Here is a 24,853-nt window from a genome sequence, read left to right as displayed (position 1 = left end):
TGATCCTCCCACCTCAGCCTCCCTAGAAGGAGGGACAGCAGGTGTGTGCCACCACATGTGGCTAACCATCTCTATTTAAAAAAAATAAAAAACAAAAAAACAGCCAAGCACTGTGGCTTGTACCTGCAATCCTAGCACTTTGGGAGGTCGAGGCGGGAGGATCACCTGAGGTCACGAGTTTGAGATCAGCCTGGCCAACATGGTGAAACCCTATCTCCAATAAAAATACAAAAATCAGATGTGTGTGATAGCAGGCACCTGTAGTCCCAGCTACTCAGGAGGCTAAGGCAGCAGAATCGCTTGAACCCGGGAGGTGGAGGTTGCAGTGAGCCAAGATCGTGCCACTGCACTCCAGCCTGGGCGACAGAGTGAGACTTTCTCTCCAAAAAAAAGAAAACAAAAAAAAACCGCGCTAAACTAGGAGTCACACGGCCTGAGAGGAGGTCACTCATCAGCTCTGGGCAAATCACCTGTCTATGCGTGTATTTCTTCATCCACCACCCTCAAAAGCTCAGAGGAAGACGGGTAAAAGCGCGAATCTTGTGGCTGCTCGCCTGCACATGCGCACTCCAGGAAGACCAGCAGCCCCGGCTGGAGTTCCGATTGGCTGCACGTGAGGGTCAGTCCTCTGTGACGCCATAGGAGTGCGCCCTCAGTGACATCTTAGGGCTCGCCTTCAGTGACGTCAGAGGCGCGCACTTTCAGCCAAGTCGCAGGCGTGGGCCTTCCGCGACGTCACAGACGGTATAGTGTCTGAAGTTGGTCAGTCTTCTGGCAGTGGAGCCTGGTAACCCCGACCTTCTCTTCAGGTCCTGTGTGTTGCTGGCTGGAGAAGGGTAGTTGACAAACTCCTACCCAGCACAGTGTTTATGTGAGTCAAAAATGGAAAACTGTGTCCGGTCTCTTACCAGGTAGGAGGATCCTTTCAGGCCAAGAGCAGCCTGTTAACATGGCGCGACCCCATCTCTTTGGTCCCACCTCAGCTTCCCAGCTACTTGAACCCCAAGGTTCAAGGCTCCAATGAGCTGTGACCCTACCACAGCACTCCAGCGTGCAAGACTGAGGTAACCCCTGTCTAAAAAAACAAAAAAGAAAACCATCCAAGTGTGCAGCAGGGAGGGACTGCTTAAAGAAAACATGAGGCTGGTTGGGCCCTGTTATCCCAGCACTTTGAGAGGCCGAGGCGGGAGGATGGCTTGGGCTCGGGAGTTCGGGACCGGTCTGGGCTACATGATGAAATCCCGACTCTACAAAAGGTACAAAAATTGACTGAGCGCAGTGCATGTGTGGCCTAAGTTTTATATTTTTTGTAGAGATGGGGGTCTCCCTATGTTGCCCAGGCCGGTCTCAAACTCCTGGGTTCACTGATATTCTTACCTTGGCCCTTCAGACTTGTCAGGATTACAGGCATGAGCCACCGTGCCCCGCCTGGGTTAGGCTATTTAATAACATAAGAAAGTGTTTGGCCTGGCCTGGTGGCTCAGGCCTGTAATCCCAGTACTTTGGGAGGCCGAGGCGTGTGGATCACCTGAGGTCAGGAGTTCGAGACCAGCCTGGCCAATGTGGAGAATCTCGATCTCTACAAAAAAATGTAAAAATTAGCCGGGTGTGGTGACACATGCCTGCAGTCCCAGCTGCTCGGGAAGCTGATACTGGAGAATCGCTTGAGCCAGGAAGTGGAGGTTACAGTGAGCTGAGATCACACCACGGCACCCCAGCCTGGGCGACACATCAAGACTCTGAAAGTTTGAGACTAGCCCAGGCAATGTAGTGAAACCCTTTCTCTACAAAACAAAAAAAGCAAAAAAGCCAGGTGTAACTGTGTCTACCTATGGCCACAGCTACTTAGGGGTCTGAGGCAGGAGGATCACTTGAAGCCAGGAGTTCAAGGCTGCAGTGAGCGATGATCATCCTGCTGCTCTCCATCCGGAGCAATAGAATGAAACCGTTTCTCTAGATAGTTAGCTGGATAGATAGATAATTGATACGTAGTTTTCTTTTTTTCTTTTTCTTTTTTTTTGAGACAGTCTTGTTCTGTCTAGGCTGGGGTGAAGAGATACAATCTTGGCTCACCTGCTCACTGCAACCTCCACCTCCTGGGTTCAAGTGATTCTCCTGCCTCAGCCTCCTGAGTAGCCGGGAATTACAGGCAGGAGCCACCACGCCCGGCTAACTTTTTATATTTTTAGTAGAGGTGGGGTTTCCCAGTTGGTCAGGCTGGTCTTGAAATCCTGACCTTGTGATCCGCCTGCCTCAGCCTCCCAAAGAGCTGGGATTACAGTCGTGAGCCACTGCACCAAGCCGACACGTAGTTTTCTATCAGAAATTGTTTTCCTAGATTTGAACATGTTTTTCTGAAGTAGCATTCAACACATCAGCATTTTACAGTGTTGTTAGTTGTTAATATGATTTTGTTTTTCTGAAATACAGTATCCTTCACAAAAGCAGTTTTGTCTTTCAAAGCACATAGAGAGGCCCTCAAGTGAATTTGTCTCATGTTGATGACCGTGGTACCATTTTGTCCACTTGATTGGAACAGTTAGTCGGTAATTTCAGGTCACTATTGGCCGTAGAGGAAGAGCCCAAAGGCAACAAGCAAGGGTGCTGGTGTCCAGTTTCCTTCTAGAAGCATTTTCACCTTCCCTTAAAGTTTCCCTTGATGAACATAGAAGTACTGTGTGTACAATTGACCCAGTGCTGCCCTGGCAACTTTGTATATTAGGCCAAATTTACATTTCTTACCTTTATGAGAAGCACCCTGGTAGGCTAGTGCAGTTATGAAGTCTGATCTCAGCTGCACTGTCCAGAAATGCAACATGGTCCAATCAAATAATATTCTCTGAGCCGTTTTCTTTAGGTGTAAAATAAGAATAACAAGTGTACTCATCTGAAAAGACATCTTATTGTATCTGAGTGGTCTTTTATTTTCTATGAAACTGTCTTTAACACAATATTTTCATTTCAATACCACATTTTTTTTTGAAATGGAATTTGTTTTTGTTTTTATTTATTTGCGATAGAGTCTCGCTGTTGTCACCCAGGCTGGAATGTAGTGGCGTGATCTCGGCTCACTGCAACCTCTGCCTGCCAGATTTAAGTGATTCTCCTGCCTCAGCCTCCTGAGAAACTGGGATATAGGTGGTCATCACCACACCTGGCCAATTTATATATATATACGTGTGTGTGTGTGTGTTTGTGTATATATTTATTTTAGTAGAGATGAGGTTACATCATATTGCCCAGGCTGGTCTCAAACTCCTGACCTCAAGTGATCCACCCACCTCGGCCTCCCAAAGTGCTGGGATTATAGGCATGAGCCACTGAGCCCAGCTCAGTTTTAGACAAGGATTTCTTGGCCAGTCCTGGTGGCTCACTCCTGTAATCCCAGCACTTTTGGGAGGCAGAGGTGGGCGGATCAGCTGAGGTCAGGAGTTGGAGACCAGCCTGACCAACATGGAGAAATGGTGTCTCTACTGAAAATTCAAAATTAGCCAGGCATGGTGGTGCATGCCTGTAATCCCAGCTACTTGGGCCTGGTAATTGAACCCTTCAGACCTGAGGATGAGAAACCTTGCCTCAGTTCTTAACCAGGTGATCAGCCCAGGGGTAAGGAAGGAGATGCTGGAAAAGAGGACCCATGAGAAGGGCCCCCTCCTGGAGTTTGAGTCCCACTCCCTCCTGCCCTGGCCTCTCCTCTCGAGGACTCCTCCCTGCTCTGCCCCACTCCTGGAACCATGGCCATGGGGGTGGGGGTGCATTTGAGTAGAGGCCCCAGTGACAACCCTAAGCCCAAAGTGGGTGTGCTCACCTGCACGGGATCAGAGTAACATGGCAGGAAGGGAGGGTGGAAGCCTCCCTGGAACCACGCCTCTCAGCCACCTCTTGCCACTTGGGTGCATTGCTCCCTCACCCCACTGAGGCAGTGGCATGAGTTCAGTGGGAATGATGTCCAGCTCCCTCTGCTGCCTCTTTTTAGTCTTAGGGCCACCATAACACTTTTCCTTCCCCAGCCCTGCCAACCTGGTGGGACATTGGACTTCCCTCTCCCAGGGTCCTGGGGACAGGCACATCCTGTATCATACCTGCAGAGAGATACTTTTTTTCTCCAGGGCTTGAGGATCAGCCAGGTTCCATGAGTTAAATGCAGATCTGAATCATATCAAGCTGAGATTGGGGCACAACTATCCTCTACTGAAAAGTAGTGAGGGATTCCAACTTGGTGAGAGGGAGAGTGGGGCAGAGCCAGACCAGACAAGAAGTGGCCACCTGGAAAAAGCCTGCCATCAAAGGCCTTGGTGAGTGCTGGGTGTGGTGGCTCACTCCTCAGCACTTTGGGAGGCTGAGATAGGTGGATCACTTGAGGTGAGGAGTTTGAGTACAGCCTGGGCAACATGGCAAAACCCCATCTCTGCTAAAAATACAAAAATTAGCTAGGCATGCTATGCTCCTGTAATCCCTGCTACTCGGGAGGCTGAGCCAGAAGGATCGCTTGAACTGGGGAGGCAGGGGTCGAAGTGAGACGAGATTGCACCACTGCACTCCAGCCTAGGAGACAGAGTGAAACTGTGTCTCAAATAAAAAAAGAAAGAAAGAAAATGGCCTTGGCAGAAGGACAGGCCTGGCAGTGCCTTCCCTTGAGTTTCTGCTGAGTAGGCCTCTGCCATGAGGAGGGGCTTCCTTCTTCCTGTCCATGGCCCACAGCAAAGGAGTGTGTGCTTCTAAGGGGTTGGGTGGGGGACTGTTGACAGAACTGGAAACCTTCTTTGGGTGGGTTTCTTTTTTTTTTTTGTCCTTGTTGTTGAGATGGAGCCTTGCTCTGTCACCCAGGGTGGAGTGCAATGGCACAATCTTGGCTCACTGCAACCTCTGCCCCACCCCAGGTTCAAACAGTTCCCATGTCTCAGCCTCCTGAGTAGCTGAGATTATAGGCATGTGCCACCACGCCCGGCTAATTTTTGTGTTTTTTTTTCAGAGACAGTGTTTCACCATGTTGGCAAGGCTGGTCTCAAATTCCTGACCTCAATTGATCCACCTACCTCGGCCTCCCAAAGTGCTGGGATTACAGGCATGAGCCACTGTGCCCAGCCCCTTCAGGTGGGTTTTGAGGCTTCGTTACAATACTAGTTTCCCGTGGCTGCTGCAAAGAATTACCACACGCTAAATGTCAGTGCTTTTTATAAGGTGAAACAGATTATGTTGTGGGGCTTTTGTTGTGATGGTGATTTATTAGATTATTTAGTTTAAAGACAGTAATGCTCAGGTGTTGTAAAATTATAAAAACAATCTTCACATTTCATATATTTTTTTTGAGACAAAGTTTCACACTTGTTCAGTCTGGAGTTGCAATCTTGGCTCACCACAACCTCTGCCTTCTGGATTCAAGAGATTCTCCTGCCTCAGCCTCCCGAGTAGGTGGGACTACAGGTGTGTGTCACTATGCCCAGGTAATTTTTGTACTTTAGTAGAGATGGGGTTTCACCATGTTGGCTAGGATGGTCTTGATCTGTTGACCTTGTGATCTGCCCACCTCGGACTCCCAAAGTGCTGGGATTACAGGTGTGAGCCACCCCTCAGCCCACATTTTATAACTTTAAAGGAGTATTAATGGTAATTGCCTTAGGGAAAGACTGTTTTGTTGTAAAACGTAAGTATGATGTTCAAGTATATTGTACAGCAAAGGACGTTAAACCTAAGTCAGCACTAATGTCTCATATGGTACACTTTAGTACCAATATTAATGTTCAGCAAATTGACCTTAACACATAATGATACCAAAAAAATGGAGCTGTTCTGATGATAGACCATTGGTTTTTTCTGATTTTAATACTCATCATGCTCTTGACTTTTTCTTTTTTGTCTTTGAAACAGAGTCGTGCTCTGTCACCCAGGCTGGAGTGCAGTGGTGTGATCATAACTCACTGCAACCTCCACTACTCAGCTTTAAGCGATCCTCCCACCACAGCCTCCCTAGTAGCTGGAACTACAGGCGATTGCCACCACACCTGCCTGATTTTTGTATTTTTAGTAGAGATGGGGTTTCACCATGTTGGCCAGGCTGGTCTCAAACTCCTGACCTCAGGTGATGCACCTGCCTCAGCCTCCCGAAGTGTTTGGGTTACAGGCATGAGCCACTACATTTGGCTACCTCTTGACTTTTTATAGCTGTTATGTTATTTTAATCTTAAGTAAATAAATGCTAGCTAAAATTATACAGTTCAGGAGAATCTTCTGCTTCCGTTACTAAAAAAAATTATTTTTATAAGTCCAATAAGGTTACACTAATGTTTATGTTTGGAAAATATTACCTTTTCCAGCCAGGCATGGTGGCTCACGCCTGTAATCTCAACATTTTGGGAGGCTGAGGTGGAGGAATCTCTTGAGGTCAGGAGTTCTAGACGAGTCTGACCAATATGGTGAAACCCTGTCTCTACAAAAATACAAAAATTAGTCCGGTGAGGTGGTGGTGAGCACCTGTAATCCCAGCTACTCAGGAGGCTGAGACAGGAGAATTGCTTGGACCCAGGAGGTGGAGGTTGCAGTGAGCCGAGATACTGCCACTGCACTCCATTCTGGGTGACAGAGCAAAACTCCATCTCAAAAAAAAAAAAAGAAAAGAAAATATTACCTCTTCCATTTAGTACTATACGTATTAAATAATATTAGCTGGTATGTTTTTATGGCTTTATGGGTTCGGATTTCTGTAGATATTCTGGCTGTATCTACATTGCCTTAAAGTAATGGAATATTTCTTTTGTTTTTGTTTTGTTTTGTTTTTCAGCTGGAGTTTCGCTCTTGTCGCCCATGCTGGAGTGCAATGGTGTGATCCTGGCTCACTGCAATCTCTGCCTCCCAGGTTCAAGTGATTCTCCTAGCTCAGCCTCCTGAGTAGCTGGGATGACAGGCACCTGCCACAGCACCTGGCTAATTTTTGTATGTTTAGTAGAGATGGGGGGTTTCACCATGTTGGCCAGGCTGGTCTTGAACTCCTGACTTTGTGATCTGTCTGCTTTGGCCTTCCAAAGTGTTGGGATTACAGGTGTGAGCCACCATAGCCAGCCTGTCGTTTCTTTTCAAAGCCACCCTTGGTGATGAAATGTAAAATATGCACTAGTGGATATTACTTTGCTGTATATTGCCTAGTGAGTATTAATATTTATTCTCACCTTTCAGACATGGACTTATGAATTCAACATGTGAAGATTTACAAATTGATAAACAAGATTTTCAGGAGGTAGGTGTTCAGTCTTAAGTCAGATTAGAAGATTATGTGGAATAATTATTGAATGCTTAACAATGATTTTTTTAAATGATACCTTCCACATGAAATACTATCCCTCTAACTTTTAATTATGTTCCAGGACAGGGGACACTCTAGAACAAGAAACTCATTTTCTTTTTATTAACCCATTATAAATACATGTAAATATTGCGTTTATGGGTAGACAGAACTAAAAGAACAATGTTCTACTTTTGATATGCAAGATTTATCTGGTGTAATGCATTATTGAAGTTTATTATTGAAGTCTACACTAGTCAACCGAACAAGCATTCATCAAATGTCCATGATACCCAGGACATAAGAAGGTTCCTTTTAGAATATGGAGCTATGAATATCATCTCTTAATTGTTACGTGTGTTTTGAAAGAAATAGAAATATAATTGATTTTCTTTCTTGTTTTGGCTGTGGAGTGGAGTGCGGACAGAAAAGAATGGAATCACACTGTTTAGATTTACTAAAATGGAAGGATTGCCAGCAAGATCGTATCCCTAGTCTCCCCATAGCAAATGGCACCAGCTAGCTGTTCTTCTTTTTTTTTTTTTTTTTTTTTTTTTTGAGATGGAGTTTTCCTCTGTTGCCCACACTGGAGTGCAGTGGTGTGATCTCAGCTCACTGCAAGCTCCATCTCCTGGGTTCAAGCAATTCTCCCTGCCTCAGCCTCCCAAGTAGCTTACGCCTGCCTAATTTTTTATTTGCAGTAGAGTTTGGTTTTCGCCATGTTGGGCCAGGCTGGTCTGGAACTCCTGACCTCAGGTGAGCTGCCAGCCTTGGCCTCCCAGAGTGCTGGGATTACAGGTGTGAGACACCGTGTCCTGCCTGCTAGTGGTTCTTGAGCATACTGTGTTCTGCTTTTTCCTAGCTTTAATGAATGTCTGGTTCTTCCCTTTTTTGTGCAGTGTGTGTCAGCATTGTTTCAGTAATACATTCTGGATCTTAGAAATTTTATTAGTCACAGGTGCCGAACACGGTGGCTCACGCCTGTAATCCCAGCACATTGGGAGGCCAAGCTGGGTGGATCACAAAGTCATGAGAACGAGATCATACTGGCTAACATGGTGAAACCCCTTCTCTACTAAAAATGCAAAAAATTAACCGGGCATGGTGGCAGGCACCTGCAGTCCCAGCTACTTGAGAGGCTGAGGCAGGAGAATGGCGTGAACCTGGGAGGCGGAGCTTGCAGTAAGCTGAGATTGCGCCACTGCACTCCAGCCTGGACGACAGAGAGAGACTGCATCTCAAAAAAAAAAAAAAAAAAAAAAAAAAAATACTAGACACAGGAAAAGAAAAATACTGTCTATTTTACCTATTTTATAATAATATTTAATAACCCAAGTTATTAAATCCGTTAGATTGAGAAAACTTGTATTCCTGTGATTTCAATAGTGAAGGTAGTATGGTATGCCAGAATCACTAAATTAAGAAAGATGGTGGATCAGCTTTTTTGCAAAAAAATTTCGTAAGTCTGTTTTTTTCGCCTTCAACTAAATTATATTACTGAGTAGTGTTTTTTATAATGTTGTTTTATTTTAGGAAAGTAAATACAATGAGTAGGACTCAGCTCCAGTTTTCTCTTACTGTTTCGTTTTTGAGACAGAGTTTTGCTCATGTTACCCAGGCTGGAGTGCAGTGGCTCAGTCTCAGATCACTGCAACCTCCACCTTCCAGGTTCAAGCAATTCTCCTGCCTCAGCCTCCCAAGTAGGTAGGATTGCTGGCACCTGCCAACATGCCCGGCTAATTTTTGTATTTTTAGTAGAGATGGGGTTTCAGCATATTGGTCAGGCTAGTCTTGAACTCCTGACCTCAGGTGATCCACTCACTTCAGCCTCCCAACATACTGGGATTATAGCCATGAATCACCATGCCCAGCCTCTCATACTGTGTTTTTGTTGTTGTTGTTGTTGTTTTGTTTGTTTGTTTTTTTGAGATAGAGTCCAGGCCGGAATGCAGTGGTGTGATCTCAGCTCACTGCAACTTCTGCCTCCTGGGTTCAAGTGATTCTCTTGCCTCAGCCTCCTGAGTAGCTGAGATCACAGGCATGTACTACGACACCCAACTAATTGTTTTTTTTTTTTGTATTTTTTGTGGAGATGGGGTTTCACCGTGTTGGCCAGGCTGATCTTAAACTCGTGACGTTGAGTGATCCACCTGCCTTGGTCTCCCAAAGTGCTGAGATTATAGGTGAGAGCCACTGCACCCAGCCAGGAGTGGATTACTTTTATGATTCACATTTTTAGACCATATAGAACAACTTCCTGACGTTGCCATGGCATTTGTAAACTGCCATGCTGTTGGTGGGAGTGTAGCAGTGAGGATAACTAGAGGTCACTCTCATTGATATCTTGGTTTTGGTGGGTTTTGGCTGGCTTTTTATTACTGCAACCCATTTTATCAGCAAGGTCTTTATGACCTGTATATTGTGCTGACCTCCTCCCTCATCCTGTGACTTAGAATGCCTTAACCATCTGGGATTGCATCTCAGTAGGTCTCAGCCTCATTCTACCCAGCTCTTATTTAAAATCGAATTGGTCTCATTCAAACGCCCCTGACAGTATTGCTGCTTTCTTTACGGTTCCTGAAAGGGAGAGAGGAAATCTTAGATTTTTCATGGCTGTGAACCACTGCCAGTATTGAGGAAATATTTACTACTTCCAGCCTCATAATCCTGAGGTCATTTGGCACCTGTGAGTCAGGTGCAGTGGGGAGCTGCCCCATACATTCTGGAGCATTCAGTTTGGTGGGGAAACGTGAGTAGTAAGTAGAAGATATTTACCATCTAAGGTGTTAAGGTCTGGGATAGAATTAAGTAGAATAAGGGGATGGGAAAGCAGGGGGTGTGATTGGGGCAGTCTTGAGAATATGTGAGGAGCACATTCTGCAGTTGGCCTCACCTCTTTCTAAAACTTCCACTTTTCACTCTCAACTTCAACAATTGGTTCTTGTTTATTTTATAGAAAGTTTGTGAGAATTAGGTTTATATATTTTCTTGTTGAATTAACGAATAATTTTATTTAACATCACTCTCTAGTGGAATTGAAAGCTTCTAATCCTTTACTGTTATTTGTTTATGGGCATATTTGTTTTTACAGCTATGATAATTATTTCATTTTGTGTGGTTTCTCAAAAACACGTGTGTTTCTTACATCAAAGAGTTCCTATAGTAGAGTCCTTCAGATTTGGTGCTAATAACATGAAGTAAGAATTTAAGGCAAGTCTTGAGATGTTAGAGGAAAGCCAATCTAAGAACAAATAAATTAATTACTAATTTATTTTGAGTTGACATTTAAGTTGAGGTGTAGAGTTGGAGGAGACAGATAAATGAGTTTGGAAATAAGGAGAAAGATCAGGGAATAGGTATAGTTTTAGATTGTATAGTGGTGTTTTGATAGCAGTTGTTGATACCGCCAAAATAATTCATCAGTGAGCTCCCTGACAGCTCCCCGACCTTTCCTTTTAAAGAAACAGGGTTGGCCAGGAGTGGGGACTCACGCTTGTAATCCTAGCATTTTAGAAGGCCGAGGCAGGTGCATCACCTGAGATCGGGAGTTTGAGACCAGCCTGACCAACATGGAGAAATCCCGTCTCTACTGAAAATACAGAATTAGCTGGGTGTGGTGGTGTGTGCCTGTAATCCCAGCTACTCGGGAGGCTGAGGCAGGAGAATCACTGGAACCTGGGAAGCAGAGGTTGCAGTAGGCCGAGATCACACCATTGCACTCCAGCCTGGGCAACAAGAGTAAAACTCCATCTCAAAAAAAAAAAAAAAAACAGAGAAAAAGAAACAGGGTCTTGTTATGTTGTCTGGGCTCGACTAGAAGTCCTGGGCTCAAGTTATCCTCCTGCTTCAGTCTCCTAAGTAGCTGGGGCTACAGGCACATGCCAGCATGCCCAGCTTTGAGCCACTGCCACCTATCATGTTGCAAAATATTTAAATGTTACATTATAGAGGTGCAAGGGAGATCTGTATATAAACAGCACCATGTAAATTGCTTGAATCCTTTTTTTTTTTTTTTTTGTTTCAACGTGTTTTAATGACATTTAGTAAGTGACTTAAAATTTTCACCTACTTCGTTGTATTAGATGATGTTGGATTAGATTGTCTCTCTCTTTTTTTTTTTTTTTTAATTTATTATTATTAAACTTCAAGTTGTAGGGTACATGTGCACAACGTGCAGGTTTGCTACATATGTATACTTGTGCCATGTTGGTGTGCTGCACCCATCAACTCGTCATTTACATCAGGTATAACTCCCAATGCAATCCCTTCCCCCTCCCCCCTCCCCATGATAGGCCCCGGTGTGTGATGTTCCCCTTCCCGAGTCCAAGTGATCTCATTGTTCAGTTCCCACCTAGGAGTGAGAACATGCGGTGTTTGGTTTTCTGTTCTTCTGATAGTTTGCTAAGAATGATGGTTTCCAGCTGCATCCATGTCCCTACAAAGGACACAAACTCATCCTTTTTTATGGCTGCATAGTATTCCATGGTGTATATGTGCCACATTTTCTTAATCCAATCTGTCACTAATGGACATTTGGGTTGATTCCAAGTCTTTGCTATTGTGAATAGTGCTGCAATAAACATACGTGTGCATGTGTCCTTATAGCAGCATAATTTATAATCCTTTGGGTATATACCCAGTAATGGGATGGCTGGGTCATATGGTACATCTAGTTCTAGATCCTTGAGGAATCGCCATACTGTTTTCCATAATGGTTGAACTAGTTTACAATCCCACCAACAGTGTAAAAGTGTTCCTATTTCTCCACATCCTCTCCAGCACCTGTTGTTTCCTGACTTTTTAATGATCGCCATTCTAACTGGTGTGAGATGGTATCTCATTGTGGTTTTGATTTGCATTTCTCTGATGGCCAGTGATGATGAGCATTTTTTCATGTGTCTGTTGGCTGTATGAATGTCTTCTTTTGAGAAATGTCTGTTCATATCCTTTGCCCACTTTTTGATGGGGTTGTTTGTTTTTTTCTTGTAAATTTGTTTGAGTTCTTTGTAGGTTCTGGATATTAGCCCTTTGTCAGATGAGTAGATTGCAAAAATTTTCTCCCATTCTGTAGGTTGCCTGCTCACTCTGATGGTAGTTTCTTTTGCTGTGCAGAAGCTCTTTAGTTTGATGAGATCCCATTTGTCAATTTTGGCTTTTGCTGCCGTTGCTTTTGGTGTTTTAGACATGAAGTCTTTGCCCATGCCTATGTCCTGAATGGTACTACCTAGGTTTTCCTCTAGGATTTTTATGGTATTAGGTCTAACATTTAAGTCTCTAATCCATCTTGAATTAATTTTCGTATAAGGAGTAAGGAAAGGATCCAGTTTCAGCTTTCTACTTATGGCTAGCCAGTTTTCCCAGCACCATTTATTAAATAGGGAATCCTTTCCCCATTTCTTGTTTCTCTCAGGTTTGTCAAAGATCAGATGGCTGTAGATGTGTGGTATTATTTCTGAGGACTCTGTTCTGTTCCATTGGTCTATATCTCTGTTTTGGTACCAGTACCATGCTGTTTTGGTTACTGTAGCCTTGTAGTATAGTTTGAAGTCAGGTAGCGTGATGCCTCCAGCTTTGTTCTTTTGACTTAGGATTGTCTTGGAGATGCGGGCTCTTTTTTGGTTCCATATGAACTTTAAAGCAGTTTTTTCCAATTCTGTGAAGAAGCTCATTGGTAGCTTGATGGGGATGGCATTGAATCTATAAATTACCTTGGGCAGTATGGCCATTTTCACGATATTGATTCTTCCTATCCATGAGCATGGTATGTTCTTCCATTTGTTTGTGTCCTCTTTGATTTCACTGAGTAGTGGTTTGTAGTTCTCCTTGAAGAGGTCCTTTACATCCCTTGTAAGTTGGATTCCTAGGTATTTTATTCTCTTTGAAGCAATTGTGAATGGAAGTTCATTCCTGATTTGGCTCTCTGTTTGACTGTCACTGGTGTATAAGAATGCTTGTGATTTTTGCACATTAATTTTGTATCCTGAGACTTTGCTGAAGTTGCTGATCAGCTTAAGGAGATTTTGGGCTGAGACAATGGGGTTTTCTAAATATACAATCATGTCGTCTGCAAACAGGGACAATTTGACTTCTTCTTTTCCTAACTGAATCCCCTTGATTTCTTTCTCTTGCCTGATTGCCCTAGCCAGAACTTCCAACACTATGTTGAATAGGAGTGGTGAGAGAGGGCATCCCTGTCTTGTGCCAGTTTTCAAAGGGAATTTTTCCAGTTTTTGCCCATTCAGTATGATATTGGCTGTGGGTTTGTCATAAATAGCTCTTATGATTTTGAGGTACGTTCCATCAATACCGAATTTATTGAGCGTTTTTAGCATGAAGGGCTGTTGAATTTTGTCAAAAGCCTTTTCTGCATCTATTGAGATAATGATGTGGTTCTTGTCTTTGGTTCTGTTTATATGCTGGATTATGTTTATTGATTTGCGAATGTTGAACCAGCCTTGCATCCCAGGGATGAAGCCCACTTGATCATGGTGGATAAGCTTTTTGATGTGCTGCTGAATCCGGTTTGCCAGTATTTTATTGAGGATTTTTGCATCGATTTTCATCAGGGATATTGGTCTAAAATTCTCTTTTTTTGTTGTGTCTCTGCCAGGCTTTGGTATCAGGATGATGTTGGCCTCATAAAATGAGTTAGGGAGGATTCCCTCTTTTTCTATTGATTGGAATAGTTTCAGAAGGAATGGTACCAGCTCCTCCTTGTACCTCTGGTAGAATTCAGCTGTGAATCCATCTGGTCCTGGACTTTTTTTGGTTGGTAGGCTATTAATTATTGCCTCAATTTCAGAGCCTACTATTGGTCTATTCAGGGATTCAACTTCTTCCTGGTTTAGTCTTGGAAGAGTGTAAGTGTCCAGGAAATTATCCATTTCTTCTAGATTTTCCAGTTTATTTGCATAGAGGTGTTTATAGTATTCTCTGATGGTAGTTTGTATTTCTGTGGGGTCGGTGGTGATATCCCCTTTATCATTTTTAATTGCGTCGATTTGATTCTTCTCTCTTTTCTTCTTTATTAGTCTTGCTAGTGGTCTGTCAATTTTGTTGATCTTTTCAAAAAACCAACTCCTGGATTCATTGATTTTATGGAGGGTTTTTTGTGTCTCTATCTCCTTCAGTTCTGCTCTGATCTTAGTTATTTCTTGCCTTCTGCTAGCTTTCGAATGTGTTTGCTCTTGCTTCTCTAGTTCTTTTAATTGCGATGTTAGAGTGTCAATTTTAGATCTTTCCTGCTTTCTCTTGTGGGCATTTAGTGCTATAAATTTCCCTCTACACACTGCTTTAAATGTGTCCCAGAGATTCTGGTATGTTGTATCCTTGTTCTCATTGGTTTCAAAGAACATCTTTATTTCTGCCTTCATTTCGTTATGTACCCAGTAGTCATTCAGGAGCAGGTTGTTCAGTTTCCATGTAGTTGAGCGGTTTTGATTGAGTTTCTTAGTCCTGAGTTCTAATTTGATTGCACTGTGGTCTGAGAGACAGTTTGTTATAATTTCTGTTCTTGTACATTTGCTGAGGAGTGCTTTACTTCCAATTACGTGGTCAATTTTGGAGTAAGTACGATGTGGTGCTGAGAAGAATGTATATTCTGTTGATTTGGGGTGGAGAGTTCTATAGATGTCTATTAGGTCTGCTTGCTGCAGAGATGAGTTCAATTCCTGGATATCCTTGTTAACTTTCTGTCTCGTTGATCTGTCTAATGTTGACAGTGGAGTGTTGAAGTCTCCCATTATTATTGTATGGGAGTCTAAGTCTCTTTGTAAGTCTCTAAGGACTTGCTTTATGAATCTGGGTGCTCCTGTATTGGGTGCATATATATTTAGGATAGTTAGCTCTTCCTGTTGAATTGATCCCTTTACCATTATGTAATGGCCTTCTTTGTCTCTTTTGATCTTTGATGGTTTAAAGTCTGTTTTATCCGAGACTAGTATTGCAACCCCCGCTTTTTTGTGTTCTCCATTTGCTTGGTAAATCTTCCTCCATCCCTTTATTTTGAGCCTATGTATGTCTCTGCGTGTGAGATGGGTCTCCTGAATACAGCAGACTGATGGGTCTTGACTCTTTATCCAGTTTGCCAGTCTGTGTCTTTTAATTGGAGCATTTAGTCCATTTACATTTAAGGTTAAGATTGTTATGTGTGAACTTGATCCTGCCATTATGATATTAACTGGTTATTTTGCTCGTTAGTTGATGCAGTTTCTTCCTAGCCTTGATGGTCTTTACATTTTGGCATGTTTTTGCAATGGCTGGTACCAGTTGTTCCTTTCCATGTTTAGTGCTTCCTTCAGGGTCTCTTGTAAGGCAGGCCTAGTGGTGACAAAATCTCTAAGCATTTGCTTATCTGTAAAGGATTTTATTTCTCCTTCACTTATGAAACTTAGTTTGGCTGGATATAAAATTCTGGGTTTAAAATTCTTTTCTTTAAGAATGTTGAATATTGGCCCCCACTCTCTTCTGGCTTGAAGAGTTTCTGCCGAGAGATCTGCTGTTAGTCTGATGGGCTTCCCTTTGTGGGTAACCCGACCTTTCTCTCTGGCTGCCCTTAAGATTTTTTCCTTCATTTCAACTTTGGTGAATCTGGCAATTATGTGTCTTGGAGTTGCTCTTCTCGAGGAGTATCTTTGTGGCGTTCTCTGTATTTCCTGGATTTGAATGTTGGCCTGCCCTACTAGGTTGGGGAAGTTCTCCTGGATGATATCCCGAAGAGTGTTTTCCAACTTGGTTCCATTTTCCCCGTCACTTTCAGGCACCCCAATCAGACGTAGATTTGGTCTTTTTACATAATCCCATACTTCTTGCAGGCTTTGTTCATTTCTTTTTCTTCTTTTTTCTTTTGGTTTCTCTTCTCGCTTCATTTCATTCATTTGATCCTCCATCGCTGACATTCTTTCTTCCAGTTGATCGAGACGGTTACTGAAGCTTGTGCATTTGTCACGTATTTCTTGTGCCATGGTTTTCGTCTCTTTCATTTCGTTTGTGAGCATCTCTGCATTAATTACTCTAGCCATCAATTCTTCCACTTTTTTTTCAAGATTTTTAGTTTCTTTGCACTGGGTACGTAATTCCTCCTTTAGCTCTGAGAAATTTGATGGACTGAAGCCTTCTTCTCTCATCTCGTCGAAGTCATTCTCCGTCCAGCTTTGATCCGTTGCTGGCGATGAGCTGCGCTCCTTTGCCGGGGGAGATGCGCTCTTATTTTTTGAATTTCCAGCTTTTCTGCCCTGCTTTTTCCCCATCTTTGTGGTTTTATCTGCCTCTGGTCTTTGATGATGGTGATGTACTGATGGGGTTTTGGTGTAGGTGTCCTTCCTGTTTGATAGCTTTCCTTCTAACAGTCAGGATCCTCAGCTGTAGGTTGTAGCTGTAGGAGATTGCTTGAGGTCCACTCCAGACCCTGTTTGCCTGGGTATCAGCAGCAGAGGCTGCAGAAGATAGAATATTGCTGAACAGCGAGTGTACCTGTCTGATTCTTGCTTTGGAATCTTCCTCTCAGGGGTGTACTCCACCCTGTGAGGTGTGGGGTGTCAGACTGCCCCTAGTGGGGGATGTCTCCCAGTTAGGCTACTCAGGGGTCAGGGACCCACTTGAGGAGGGAGTCTGTCCCTTCTCAGATCTCAACCTCTGTGTTGGGAGATCCACTGCTCTCTTCAAAGCTGTCAGAGTCGTTTGCGTCTGCAGAGCTGCTGCGTTTGTTATTATTTACTGTGCCCTGTCCCCAGAGGTGGAGTCTACAGAGACAGGCAGGTTTCCTTGAGCTGCTGTGAGCTCCACCCAGTTCGAGCTTCCCAGCAGCTTTGTTTACCTACTTAAGCCTCAGCAATGGCGGGCGCCCCTCCCCCAGCCTCGCTGCTGCCTTGCCGGTAGATCACAGACTGCTGTGCTAGCAATGAGGGAGGCTCCGTGGGTGTGGGACACTCCCGGCCAGGTGTGGGATATGATCTCCTGGTGTGCCTGTCTGCTTAAAGCGCAGTATTGGGGTGGGAGTTACCCGATTTTCCAGGTGTTGTGTGTCTCAGTTCCCCTGGCTAGGAAAAGGGATTCCCTTCCCCCTTGCGCTTTCCAGGTGAGGCAATGCCTCGCCCTGCTTCAGCTCTCGCTGGTCGGGCTGCAGCAGCTGACCAGCACCGATCGTCTGGCACTCCCCAGTGAGATGAACCCAGTACCTCAGTTGAAAATGCAGAAATCGCCGGTCTTCTGTGTCGCTCGCGCTGGGAGTTGGAGACTGGAGCTGTTCCTATTCGGCCATCTTGCTCCACCCCAGTGTGGATATTTATCTTTGTTCATTGCATTCTTCTCAAAAAGACAGCCATCAACTGAGTAGTGATAGGAAACAGAACTCCAGAAAATTAGCTGTAGCTCATTAAAAAGTGAATCAGGCTTTTAATTGATCTTAAGCTGATAATTAATCTTTTCAAACAACAAAAATAATTAAATGCATTTCCTCAAGTATTTGTTAGTTTCATAACCATCAGGATACAGACAGTAAACAAAGCTTGCCCGGCAATCTTCTGGGATATGGCCCTGAATTAAGATTTTCAACTTAAAAAGGAAAACAAAAATGTCAGAAAATTCCCATATCAAAGTAAGCAAGCAGAATGGAGACATTAAGGAAAACAAAAAGACAAGTGGAAAATATACCAATGTCTGTTGGAAAGCACTTCCTTTCTTTAAAATATAGAAAGTTGGATGGGACCCGTGTAAATAAAAATTATATTCCTATCTGATAGTTATTTTTTGTAGTTAAATAGCAGGCACTTATGCAAAACATCTTTTGCTTTTTTCCCTCAAGACTATTACCTCCGACTTCTCCTACATTTTAATGAATTCCATACCTTCCCAAATAGTTTTAATTGTGTTGTATCACTTGATAATATTCACAATATGCTTAACAGTCTTCTAGCTTGATTTCTCTATACTTTTAACTTGCTTATTTTGTGTGCTTCTTCAGCCTTATCTTTGTGGTCAGGATACAGGTAAGATTATAAATTAAAGTATGTAATCCAGATGCTGATAGGTGCTATGAAAAAAATTAACACAGAGTAACGGAATAGACAGTGAAAGATGGAGGAAGATGATTATTCTATTTTAGATAGGCTGGTCAGTAAAAGCCTCTCATTAGAGGTAAATTTTGAGCACAGCACACTCAATAAAGCAGGGAGCAAATAATTAGCAAAGACCTGTCATCTGAGTAGAGGGAATAGCAAATACAAAGCCTCTGAAGTAGGAATAATCTTGGAATGTTTGAGGCATTATCAAGGCAGCCAGCATTACTAGAGTGATTCAAGAAGGGAGAGAGAATAAGGAGACAGAATTGAAGATGTGAAAGTGTAGGACATTGTAGGTGTGGTATAGAATGTGAATCTTATTCTGTATGAGAAAGGCATTAGAGGTTTAAAAGCAGGTTAAGAATGTAATCTGATCTATGTTTTTAAAAAACACTCTGGCAAGGGTAAAAAGAAGCAGACTAACTACAGAGTTATTTCAGCGCCCCTGCAGTACAATTGTGGGCTGTATGAGATGGCCTTCAGCACACATTGAAAAGGAGATTGGGTTTGGAATATATTTGCAATATATTGACAAGCAAACTTGATGATGAGGGAAGTTAAGAATCAAAGCTTAAAAAAAAAAACTGGATAAAATGGGGGTTCCCTTTATTGTGATGAGGAAGCTTGGGAATGGAGAAGGTTGAGAGTGTGGAAAATCATGGGTATTATTCTGGGTATATGAGGCTGAAATGCTTTTTGAGTATCCAGGAGAAGATGCTGTACAATGAGTTTGATATTTGAATCTAGACAGAACAAGAAACACAAATTGAGGAATCATTAATATATTAATTGTATTTTTTCTAAGGTAGAAAAACATCTAAATAATTATCTAATTTTTATTATTATCTACACATTAATTATAAAATATTTTTCCAAGTCTTTGAATTTTATTTCAGACTGCATTGTTTTCCTTTCTTTGAAAAAAATCTATATTATTTCTTGGAACATTAGACAGTAATCTGATTATGCATGATTATATAGGCATAATATACAAAATCCTTAACTAGATTTTTAAAAATGTGAATTATATTCCTTTCCCAGTTCTAAAAATTTACTTTTTTTGCTATTTTCTACCCCTTTTCCTCCATAGGAAATGAAGAAAATGCATGAGGCTCTCAGATCAAATGCTATAACAAACGAAGTTATTTTTTGCATAGGATAGTGTTTCCTGGAAGATATATGCTATCTCAGTCAAATAAAGACAAATCTGATGAATATTTATTATTTGCCTGGCTGTATTAGGATTGGTGGAGGTAATAAGTATTGCAAAGTAGCCTTGATCTCAAATTTATAAATTTGTAGAGAAAATAAGATACCTATATATAAAACAATATGAGGATGAAAAAATATAAATTATAAATATACAATCACTCTAATTGGTTAAAGAAGAGGTAGAAACAACAGTGGTGTTGGGTTTTGAGAAATAAAACAATTTCCGATACATGAACAATAACACGAGATCCATGTCTGAGCATGACTTACCAAGTGGTTGGTCGGCAATGACTCTGGCATTTTCTCCAGCCACTGCAGCACTTGCATGTTGCTCACTCATGTACTGTACAAATGCATAACCTTTGTGAACAGAGCATCCAACTATTTTTCCATACTTTGGAAAAATGGCTTCAATGTCAACTTTCTTGACAATTGGCATATTTAGATTGCCAATGAAAACAGAGGAGTTGATGGACTTGGGGTCATTCTTATTGGTGACATTGCCGGTCTGTGTGTTGTCAGTCATGTTTGGCTCTCCGTGCTTTAATCCTTAAACAAACAAACAAAACAAATAATCAAAAGGTAAATCATTCGATTGAATGGGTATCACTGGCTTTTTAACAGTTTTTCAATATCACACTCAGGAAACCTCTAATCCCTAAGTATTAATGATTTTCTTGAGAAGAAAATGAATATATTTAGTAATATAAAAGGTAAGCATTGCATTGCTAAATGCAATCGAAAAAACTTACAATCACTTAACATACAGTTACAAAGCTTCTTGATTTGTTTATTCAATATTCAGCTCTGAATAATGACTGAACATTTTGCAGTTGTTTTTATATTAAATCTATCTATTTTGCAAAAGAAAGTTTGAGGAAAATCTGACTTATTCTATCAACAGCAACCAAAAATCCAACATGGCTAAGGTCTGATAATAGATGGAATGTAGAAATGTAACCTCCATTTCCTGTTTAAGTACATGCATTTTTATTTCTATATTTCTATAATAGGTAGACACATTGTCTATTTCAATATCAGAACCCTTCTGTCAGAAACTAACAATTTGTTCCATTAAAGGCTGTGGAAGAGAAAAAATGGTATTAGAAATTCAATTTGAAAATTTAACATAAGAAAACCACAATTTTAAAAATAAGCGACTTAGCCAGAATACTACGTATGCTATTTATTTGAACCAATAGCACATGTCAGTTTCATAAAAACACAAAACAAAACAAAACATACGAGCCAGTGTTTATCAATGATCAGCAAATTAGGAGATTAGGTAACTGTTGAAATGTTATTCTTAACCTCACCTTCTAATTCACTTAGCTAAAGGCTGCTATGTTGCCTGACAATTGCGAGTATTTTTCAAAATCATTTTGTGAGCTTGGTAGAATACTTGTGTTTAATTAAACTCAACAAAACTTTTATTTCTAATATTCTAGCACATACAGATTTATTTTTAAGGCCTTGAAAAATTCCTTCCTTCCTTCCACAACATTTAATAACAACCTATTTTTGGTCAAGCATCATCTATAGTACCTATTAATTTATCGACACCATTATGGCTAAACTGCAATTTCAACAAGGTTACAGTCTCTGACATTGATGATCATTGTTGAACATTAGCTAATTGATACCGTTTGTCAGTGACAACTATATTTTTATATGAAGGCTCTCTTAAAATATTACAGCTATAAAAATAAGTGCATCTGATTTTTAAGAATTATTTAAAGTGACATTTCTAAATTAAGCATTAAGGTGGTGGAAGTCTTTAAGGCATGTAAATTGGATATGCTTGAAAATGTACTTATTATGCATTTAAACCAAATACTCCTGAAATCAAGAGTAATCAAGTAACATACAATGTTTCAAATTAAGTTGTTCAATGTTACATCTGGGATTTTTAAAGCTTTACTTCATATTAGACAGCCAACATTATAAATATCTCCTTATAATAAAGATCAATTTCATAAATAAAACATTCAGTTATTCACATAAAAATTAAGAGTAAAACATCATTAGAAAGAAAGATTATAATACTGCCTTGTATTGATTCAGATTAGCTAAATTTAAGTGGTTCCTTTATGAATTATTCAAAGTAGGATTGAAGAAAGAAAAGTTGATATATGTATATTTTTAATCTTGCCATTTGAGCTATTGCATATCTCAAGACAAATGATCTGAGAATTAATTGAAACAAGAAAAATCAAGGTAGGTAATCTATAGTCAGTTTTCTTTCTTACCATTTCAGGCCAACATCAGTAATACAATCCATAGAAAGCATACTATTTTGTTTGTGCTCTCATATGACACTATAAAGTCATATGAGACTCTATATTTTTAGAAACACTATAGAGTTATTTTCAAGGGTAAATAATTATTATGGCTGACATTTTATTTCTTGGACAGATATGCATTTGTTAAAATGCAACACAAGAACTGCTAGATTAGATCAGACCTGTAGTTCACAGAGCCCAGTGGTCTGCCGTTGATAGTAGCCCTTGGTCAAATTTAATTTGAGGGTACTGCTGTACTTTGAATCCTCACTGTGAATATCAACATGCTATCTTGGACTCTGTTCTTTTACTCTATGTGGATGACACTCATACCTGTACCTCCAAACTGACAACTGTGTAATTCTAATTAAAATTCTTACTTACCTTAAAATCTATATGTATCTATATATCTAATTTTTTCCACAAGCACTGACTTGCCAGTTTCTATCATTGTTTATAAGAGTAAGTTTTGTTGTGGTATTGTATTCTGTCATTTCAACATTCTCTAAAAGTTATGCCTCAATTTATAGTTTAATAGCTTTTTGATTTCATAAACTTTTAAATCAGTTGAAGAAAGACTTCCACTTTCAGCCATGATGGAGTAACAGTGACTAAATTAACCCACCTGACTCAAAGAAATAGAAAACCAGGGAAACATAGATGAAGCAACTGTTTTTCAGACATTAAACTACAGGCAGTACAGAGCCATTACATCTGAGAGAGAACAGACAAAGTGCAACCTAGGAGAGCCGAGCTTTCTGCCTGGAAAACATATTTTAGGTCTACAGCAGTGTCAGTGAAGTGGGGAGGATATTGCAAACTGAGACAGTGACCCTGCTGAGTTGAGGAGATATGGATAATAGTTCAGAGCATCTGGGGCAGTTGGAATTTGTGTGACCGGTTTCTTGAGACAAGAGAGCTATGCAGAAAAAGAACTCTAGAAATCTGCTTTAAAATGCTTTGAGCCCATGCTGATATCTAAGTCATGTATGCAAAGCGTACAATTTAATGAGGCTGGGCAAAAAGTTATTGCAAAGCTGTGAACTGAATGATTCCAAGAACTGCAAAAGGCCAAGAATCCTTTAAGTTCCTACCTGCAGCAGTGGAAAATTCAAATTGACTACCTGCAGAATTAAATTTAGGCATCAGAAGGGTGGGCCTTAGTAATGGGGATTAAGGATTCCTATAGGTAAAGGTATTCTGTGACCACCCTAGCAAAAGTTGAAAACATGGTTTAAGATGATCAGACTAAACCAGAAACAACCCAGTTGTCTATCAAAGAAAAGTGTAACACTTCTTTAAAAACACTAATTAGGCCAGGTGTGGTAGTTCACACCTGTAATCCCTGCACTTTGGGAGGCTGAGGTGGGCGGATGGCTTGAGGTCAGGAGTTTGAGACCAGTCTGGCCAACATGATGAAACCCTGTCTCTACTAGAAATACAAAAAAATTAGCCAGGTGTGGTGGCGCACACCTGTAATCCCAGCTACTTGGAAGGCTGAGACAGGAGAATCACTTGAAGTTGGGAATCAGAGGTTGCAGTGAGCAGAAAGCACCCCACTGCCCTCTAGTGACAAAGTGAGGCTCCATCTCAAAAAAAGAAAAAGTAGAACTCAGATATTCAATCACATAAAATACTCTATTTTCACCATCCAATCAAAAACTCCTACAGATCTTAAAAATTAAAATATGACCTATGACCAGAAGAGACATTAAAGATATTAAAAATGGAACTTCTAACGATAAAAACTATAATATATGAAAATTTTTTTAAAACTCACTGAATGGTGATGAAACTGCAGAATAACAAATTTGTGAATTTGAAGTTGCAGAAATAGAGAATATGTAAAATGTAGTATAGAGATAACACCGAGAAAATATACAGAGCCTCAATCAGTTAATATTTAACTCTGTCAAGCTGTTAAACATATATAAATGTGGAATCCCAGTGGAGCTAGTAGAAAAATATTCAAGAAAATTAATGGTCAACATATTCCAAATTTGATAAAAATGATAATCCCACAGATCCAAGAATGTCAATGAACCTCAATCAGAATAGATATATATAAAGCCACACCAGACACATTATAATAAAATTACTGAAAACCAGTAATAAAAAGAAAAATTAGGGAGCTGTCAGGCATTGGAAAAAATACCTACATTTTGGCACAAAAATTTTTTATAACAGTCAAAGAAATGTTAGAACTAAAAAACAAATGACATGGGAAAATGAATTTTTCAGTGCAAGCAAAATGTCTCTTTGTTTTTAATTTGGAAGTTTGGATGGAGCTCATGTAAAGTGTCTATCTGTGAAAGCTGCTGTAAAATAAAAGATAAACTATAAACTACTGTTCCTGTGGTTCCAAAGAATTTTCTATGACGGTGGAAACATTCCATATCTACACTGAAACATTCCATATCTACACTATCCAAAAAGTTAGTCAATGACCACATGTGACTTTTGAACTCTTGAAATCTGGCTAGTATGATTAAGAAACTGTATTTTTAATTTTACTTAGGTAAAATTGAGGCCACATTTTAATGAATTGCTCTACCCCAAAAGGCTAACAGGGCTCTTGGCTTCTAAACATATAGGATAAAAGTAAATCAGAAATAAATCTAGTTATTTATGTTTCATTCAAACCTAGAGAACAGGTATGTTTTCGGTCCTGAAAACTTAGGAAAGATATGATAGTGTAGCTGTATTTCAGAAGAATAAAAAGCTCAAGTATCTGTCATATGATAACTAATTTAAAAGATTAAGGGTTTTCATCCTGGAAATATCAGACTGAGGTGGTAAATACTCTGTAAAATTATAAAGAATGTGATCAGAATAAATAAAGCCTTTTAATTTGTATTTGAGAGAGATTTTTACCTTTGGATCCATATATGATACATTTATTATAAATTAAAGGCAACTCAAAATGTGCTTTAGATAAAATATTTTTTGGAGCAGACAAAATCACCAGCCAGTAAATTTTACCATTCTGCAGGTTTAGTGGTCTTGAATTTCCATCTAAATTATAG

At 40.8% G+C, this 24,853-nt stretch overlaps 1 long non-coding RNA gene across 4 annotated transcripts; it reads left to right on the top strand.

The window, feature by feature from the left end:
• The first annotated feature begins 704 nt into the window (after positions 1-704).
• LOC119622728 (uncharacterized) lies at positions 705-22,251 on the top strand. 4 transcript variants are annotated; one of them, XR_012090147.1, is made up of 6 exons: positions 705-911; positions 4,973-5,094; positions 5,334-5,424; positions 6,779-6,853; positions 7,171-7,231; positions 19,424-22,251. It is a non-coding gene; the product is annotated as an uncharacterized lncRNA (long non-coding RNA). The 4 variants fall into 4 exon arrangements; XR_012090150.1 differs by having other exon boundaries at positions 705-871; positions 19,424-21,476; XR_012090149.1 differs by having other exon boundaries at positions 6,779-6,930; positions 19,424-21,476.
• Positions 22,252-24,853: the final 2,602 nt, after the last annotated feature.

This window comes from Chlorocebus sabaeus, chromosome 21, assembly GCF_047675955.1.
Source record: "Chlorocebus sabaeus isolate Y175 chromosome 21, mChlSab1.0.hap1, whole genome shotgun sequence".
Taxonomy (NCBI): domain Eukaryota; kingdom Metazoa; phylum Chordata; class Mammalia; order Primates; family Cercopithecidae; genus Chlorocebus; species Chlorocebus sabaeus.
This window is presented reverse-complemented; position numbering and strand designations above follow the sequence as displayed.